The sequence below is a fragment of the Gossypium hirsutum genome, chromosome A04, assembly GCF_007990345.1.
Source record: "Gossypium hirsutum isolate 1008001.06 chromosome A04, Gossypium_hirsutum_v2.1, whole genome shotgun sequence".
In the NCBI taxonomy this organism is placed as follows: domain Eukaryota; kingdom Viridiplantae; phylum Streptophyta; class Magnoliopsida; order Malvales; family Malvaceae; genus Gossypium; species Gossypium hirsutum.
In genome coordinates, this window is record NC_053427.1 from 67675532 (window position 1) to 67682705 (window position 7174).

Consider the following 7174-nt stretch of genomic DNA (forward strand, 5'->3'; position numbering starts at 1 on the left):
AAAACCTTTTTTTTGTTTTTTTTTTGAAAAGATTTTCGGACCCGATCCACAGCCGAGTTGTTGCAACCTGGCTCTGACACCACTAAATGTAACACCCCAAACCCGGCCTAGACGTTATGACCGGATCTGATGTGCCACATCGAAGCGTTCAAAACATGCCGTATTACTTAGTTTGGAAAAAACTTAGTTGGTGTTGTAAAAGACACTTTTAAAAGTAGTCTAAAGTGAATGGAAGCTGTGCACCAGGTAGGAAACCAGGAAGGAGAGGAGGTGAGTCCGTCGGACTGCTTAAGTACCAAGCTCCCTTCGGATCCAATCCTAGACATGCACACCGCCATTGCCACACTCTAACAACTCGTATAATTTTGAGAAAACCGTTTGGTTATGTCCATCTTAAGAAAAGGTTGAAAACGTTTGCTTAGCGGAAGTCTTACTTGTATTCGTGTTATTTTGAAATCACTTAGTGTTTTTGAAAACGCGTCCTAGAGCTCATCTATTTCGTTAGTTATCATAGATCAGTTTTATCATAATAGAATTAAATAATAAAGAAACAACCCAAACCATAAAAATAATTAAGCGGCCTTATTACAAAAAAACCCAAAACCATAAACGAAAATATGGAAAATCTAGTTCACGAGAAGAAAACGAATTTGCAGAAAACGTGTGGCCACTCCAAATCCCGCCCAGCTCCAAGTCCACCAACTAGGGCTCACCTGCAAGGATGGAAGAAAAAGGGGTGAGTTTGGGAAAACTCAGTGTATATAGAAACCCATCCAAAGCCCAAATCAGCTCGAGCCGATTGGGCCTAAGCCCTATTCAGATAACAGTACACAGTGGACCGAAGCCCTTTTCAGAATACAGTAGCAAGGACTTAGCCCCTTTTTACATAACAGTGTGGCCCATAGGCCCAGTTCAGTAACATAGGTAACAATAGTAGTAATGCATGCAAACCCATCTGGGGAGACTACTCAACCCACCAACCGCTACACTGCACCTGTACCAGCCCTACACTCCATGTGGGGAATATCTCAACCCACCCAGCCCTACACTCCACAGTTGCAGCAACGCTGCTCAAATATCAGTAAGTTGAGGCAAAGCCTCCAGTTCGTGGATGAACCACTTTCAATACTTCCTCCAGCAATACCCCAATCCCATGCAATAGATATTAATAAAAGCATATAATGTAAAATACAGTATTAATCAATCATGCAGTTTAGCCAATTTAAACCCTAAGGGTATATTGGTAATTTTGCTCTTTAGGGGTAATTTTCGTAACTTAGCAACTACACAAGCTACTTCAGTAATTTTCAACAGTTTTATGCAGTTTGGTTCCACCATCTAACTAACAGGCTAATTTGCCCATCTCTTACCCATATTGGTCCGTAAGCCCATTGGGCCCAATTTTGGCCAATCGAGACCCTTTTTTCGAAGTACGTTAAAAGGTCACACAAACTTACTTACCACCTTGCGGTGCTAGATCTAACAATTACTCTATGTCTCGAGAGCATTCGCATACTCACAAGCCCATGAAATGCCGGAATTTTGGCATTTCGGCTTTTGCCGAATTGAACTAAGAAAGGGTGTTCGGTACACACCTGATTCGCGACGACTGCTACTGAGATCTCTTTCGATGTCCTACAATTGATTAGCACAGTTCTTATTTACAAACCATAATCACTAAACCCACAACCTACTTATCCATGATCAAACCATGTCCCTAAAAGCCTTCGAAACCTTACCTTTTTGCCAAAATCGATAGCTAGCTCCGAATCCGATTGCTCCAACAACCCATGCCTTCAATCCAACACTTAAGAAGACACTAATCATTGATAGACAATGTCAGTTAAAAACCCTTAGAGCCACATGCCCAAATCGACAGCCTCCCTAGATTTTAGGGACTTTGGCTTTTCCTAACTTTGTAAAATAGGACCAGATCTGAGATGATGAACACTTTCCCCTTACTCCTTTTTGATCTCCATGCAATCTGGTGCAGATTTATCTTTCAAACAACGGTATAATTCGACTCCCGGAGTTTTGAAGTTTTGGCTATAATCCCCCAAATTTATGGTTTTTTGGCTTTTGGGTGATGAAGGAGATGACAATATGAAACTATAACCTGGATGTAGAATTGCCGACAGGTCTCTAGAGTTTAGAAAGAATAATCGTTGATTAATGGAAACACAATGTTAAAGGGTTTGGCTTTGAAGAAATCGGTACCAGTAATGTGTGTTCAAGATTTCGGCTTTTATGGATTCGGCAAAAGTATTGATGAACAGCAGAATTGATGAATGGTTTTGAAGAAGAAAAATAGAAAAAGAAGAATAGGGGAAGTGGTAGTTTCGGCTAGAGAGGAAAAAGAGAGAAAAGAAAATCCTTGTGATGTCAGAGCAGAAGAGAACAACACCACCCAATACCCTAGGTGCCGAAATACTAACCTCAAACCCCCTGCGATTTTTCCCTCTTCAATTCCCAAAATTCGGCCAACTCTTAGCCTCTCTCCCAATCCCTTAAATCTCTCCCCTTATCCCTCCTTAATCCAAGCGTTTGAACTGATTCAAACTCTCCTCTAGCAGAATCCACCTGGACTCCAACACTTACCACTCCAGCACTTAAAAATAAATGCATCTATTTGTCAACACAGGGAATCGATCCCATGCTTTCCCCAATGCTCCACACGCCACCTTTTTAGGAGCCTAGTGGCGTCACCCTTGCCACTCTACTAAGGCTCTTTTTGTGATGCAATTTACCCATAACTCTATACAAGGGCCACCTAGCCAGAACACCTAACTTCTAAGTCCAAAATTCAAAAATTCAACCGGGTTTTGGCCAACACATGGGCCTTCTATAAGCCCATTTACCTACTCAAAATATTAATTTCACATCCAAATACAAAATTTTTAAAATCTTTACAAAATATTGAAAACCGCGAATAAATCTGAAAATCAGGATGTTACATACCCTTCTAAGTTTTTAAAGGTTTTCAAAACATAAGCGACTGTCTTGGAACTGCAAAGCGATATGTCCTAACTTACTGGATGTAGCATTTTGTCGTTTCATGATGGGGATTTCTAAAAAGAATAACTTAGTGTCAATACTTTGATACAAGTAAACTCAAATTTCTGACATTAAAGACATTTGATAATCAATTAGGTACCAATTTTTAGGCATTACGAGGGTGCTAATCCTTCCTCGTACGTAACCGACTCCCGAACCCATTCTTTTATTTCATGGACCAAAACTAATGATTTTAAAACAAAATATTTTAAAGGTGATCCAATCACACCTAAAAAGATTGGTGGCGACTCCCATTTTTAAAATCGATTCCCATTTTCCAAAACTCGATTTGAAAATGGTTTCGACATGGGTTATTTTGAGATCTACAGTTATTGTTACCCATATAGTTGACTTGTTCCTCTTCGGTTGTGGGATTGAAGGGTTGATATTCTGTATGCACATTTCCTCCATTTGCGTCATACCTCATTACTAGATGTACATGCGTAGAGCCAAGTAATCCATCAATTTTTTTATTGAGAAGTTCTACCTGATTTGACAGCATAGTAACTGAGTCGACGTTATAAATGCCGGCTATTTTCGTTGGCTTTGTCCTCATAATTTTCCACTGATAGTTATTTAGTAACATCTCCTCTATAAACTTTAGGCATCTTCCGGTGTTTTATTGTTGATGATTCTGCCAGCAGCCGCGTCAACCATTTACCAAGTCAAGGGATTCAGACCATTGTGGAATGTTGTACTTGAAGCCAAAGCGGTAACCCATGGTGAGGGCACCTTCTCAGTAAGTCCTTGTATCTCTCCCATGCATCGTAAAGTGTTTCTAAATCCATCTGCACAAAAGAAGAGATATCATTACGTAATTTAGCTATTTTAGCAGGCGAAAAGTATTTTAGTAAAAAAATTTCGATCATTTGTTCCCAAGTAGTAATTGACCCTCGTGGTAACAAGTTCAACCACTGTCTAGCTTTGTTCCTTAATGAAAAAGAAAATAACCGAAGACGAATGGCATCATCAGAAACGCCATTGATTTTAAATGTATCGCAAAATTCCAGAAAGTTTGCTAAGTGAGCGTTGGGATCTTCATCCTGCAAACCATCAAACTGAACAAACTGTTGTATCAATTGAATTTTATTAGGTTTCAGTTCAAAAGTATTTGCAGCTACATCCGGTCTAACTATGCTAGACTCAGTTCCTGTTAAAGAAGGTTTAGCATAATCATACATAGTGAGTGGAGCAGGATTTTGATTAGCCGCAATTGCAGGAGGTAGCTGATTGCCTTGGTTTTCAGCCATCTCTTCGGTTGGGGGTTGAGTATTGTCTTCTTGCTCGTTCTCCGTGTTTCTTAAGCTGCGCCTTATTTCTCTTTGGTTTCTACGAACTGTACGATCCGTTTCTTCGTCAAAAAGTAATGGTCCTGATAGGTTTCTCCTTGTCATAAACTATAAAAACCTACCAAGAGAAAGAAAAATTAAATTAATAAATAATAAAATTAAATTAAATTGCAAGAAAAATAAATGGCTAAAGTAATAAAAATTTAGCGTTCCTAATATTTTAGTTCCCCGGCAACGGCGCCAAAAACTTGATCGCGTGATTCGTAACAAGTAATAAATATTTATAATGAAGACCAAACCTAGACTAACTATTATCACGGTGAAAAGGCAAGCGCACCTATCGAACAATAGTATAGTAATGGCAAGACCGGGATATTGTACCCAAGCGAACCAAAAGTACTAGTAATAACTATCTTTTTATTATCTAGCCTAAGAATAAAATGGGGTTTTATTTGTTTTAATTAACTAATTATTTAAACTAAGAACGCACAGGGAAAAGAATTGGGGAATTGTTTTTGGGAAAATCGATTGACTTGAGACAATACCTATGAAAAAATCCACCTAGACTTTACTTGTTATTCTGGCTCCGAACCGGACGATTTATTCATCCAACTTGTTTCGTAGGGATCCCTAAGTTATGTTATTATCCCTATTCAAGACTAATAACATCTAATCCCTAGATTGAATAACGTCTAATCAGTATCTTGGGATACCAAAACAAGAATTAAGAACACATAATTAAGAACAAGTTAAATATTTATCATACAATTCATAAAATAATAACAAGATTCGTCTTAGGTTTCATTTCCCTTAGGTATTTAGGGGTTTTAGTTCATAACTAAATAAGAAAACATCCCAGAAGAATAAAGAATACAAAACATAAAGAAAACCCAAAACTCCTAAAGGGAAATTGAGGAGAGATCTTCAGTCTTGACGATGAATCCGGCTTATGAGATGGATCAATCGGCTTCCTTGGAGTAATTCGTTACTCCCTAATTTCTGTCTCCCTTTTTCTCCTCTTCTAGGGTGTATTTATAGGCTTTGGAATGCCTAGAAGCCCTCAAAAGTGTCCCTTTCTAAATTGGACTTGGGCTCGGCAGGGACACGCCCATGTGCCACGGTCGTGTGACGTGATTGCCAGGCCGTGTTCGATCCATTAAATTGCACAAGGCTGTGTGGGTCAATCGCCAAGCCGTATGAATCGTGAAAGCCTTGGTTGACACCCTCGAAAGACACAGGCGTGTGAGCTACCCGTGTGGCAAGGCTTAGGCCGTGTCATCTTCTCGATTTGGTCCATTTTGTCTTTTTTGGCTCATTTTTGGCTCCTTTCGCTCTTCTATGCTCTCCTAAGTATAAAACATGAAACTAAAGCATTAGGAGCATCAAATTCACCAATTCTAATGAGAAATCATCCATAAAATGCATCAAACATTGGGTAAAATATGTATAATTTATGGTTTATCAACTACTTGTCACTAGCAGAGTTTACGTACAAAAATAGCTACCAGTCCAGTATTATAATGGCACCATACGAGGCGTTATATGGTCGTAGGTGTCGTACTTCTACCTATTGGACTGAGTTGGGTGAGCGGTGAATTCTGGGGCCAGAATTAATCTCTGATACTGAAGACAAGGTATTAAAGGAAGCATCTGATAGGTAAAAGTCTTATGCCGGCTTAAAGCAGAAAGAAATTGAGTACTTGGTGGGGGATTATATGTTTCCTAAAGTCTCACCATGGAAGAAAATTTTGAGGTTTGAGCAGAAAGGCAAGCTTAGCCCTAGGTTTATTGGGCCTTACCGAATACTTAAGTGTGTGGGATCAGTCGCGTATCAACTTGAATTGCCTCTAGAGTTGGATAAAATTCATAACACGTTTCATGTTTCAATGCTGAGGTGATACCACTCTGATCCCTCACACATAGTGTCAGTTGAGGTAATTTAGGTTAGGCCTGATTTAACTATCGAGGAAGAACCGGTGTAGATATTGGATCGTGATGTTAAAGTATTGAGAAAGAAATATGTTCCACTGGTCAAAGTGTTTTGGCATAATCACGGTTCAGAAGAGGCCACGTGGGAACCAGAGGAAGCAATGCGATAGCAATACCCTCACTTATTCTGACCAGGTAAATTTCGAGGCCGAAATTTCTCTAAGGGGGTAGAGTTGTAACGCCCCAAAAATGTAGGGTCTGTAATTTTGCATGCTTTGACACAAATTTCTTGTTTGCTTTATTGGCTATGACATTTGGGTACGTTTAGGGGTGTTTAGGAAGCCTGGCTTTGAGTCTGGGCCATGGCAAAATTTTTAATTTTGTTTTTAAGTGAGATTGGCTGTTAGCAGTTAGGGCTTATGTTTCAATGTGTAAGATTTTATGTCACAAAGGAGCTTGTGGCCTGGTGGTGGTGACGTGACATGGCTATTGTGTGAGCAAGGGTTTGAATCCCATGGCAAGCAAGGAGCATTTATTTTGCTACCAGGGGACGGCAAGAGTTGGTGTTGGATTTGAATTCTAGTGATGGAGAGCTTGAATTGGTCTTGTGGGATGGTTAGAGGATATCAATGAGGGGTAATGGGAGAGTATCATGGAGATTTTCTTCAAGTTTGAGATTGGGAAGAGTTGTAGCTGAAATGGGTAGCTTGTTGGTGCAAAATTCGGCTAAGGGGTTGGGATGTGCATTTTCAACAAATGGTCTTTGAGTAGGGGCTGAATTTTCCTTTAGGCATTTTGAGGTTTTTCTGTTTTTGGCTCCTTTTCTCTCTAGTGTCGATTTCTTTGGTAATCACTTGTGTTTCTTCAGGATTTGTTTAGTGCAAGTCTTTTTTCTGAATTGT

The 7174-nt window shown here is 39.5% G+C and overlaps 1 non-coding gene across 1 annotated transcript; it reads left to right on the forward strand.

Moving 5' to 3' along the window:
• Positions 1–3768: 3768 nt before the first annotated feature.
• LOC121228457 (small nucleolar RNA R71) lies at positions 3769–3875 on the forward strand. Its single transcript, XR_005926033.1, has one exon. It is a non-coding gene; the product is annotated as a small nucleolar RNA R71 (small nucleolar RNA).
• Positions 3876–7174: the final 3299 nt, after the last annotated feature.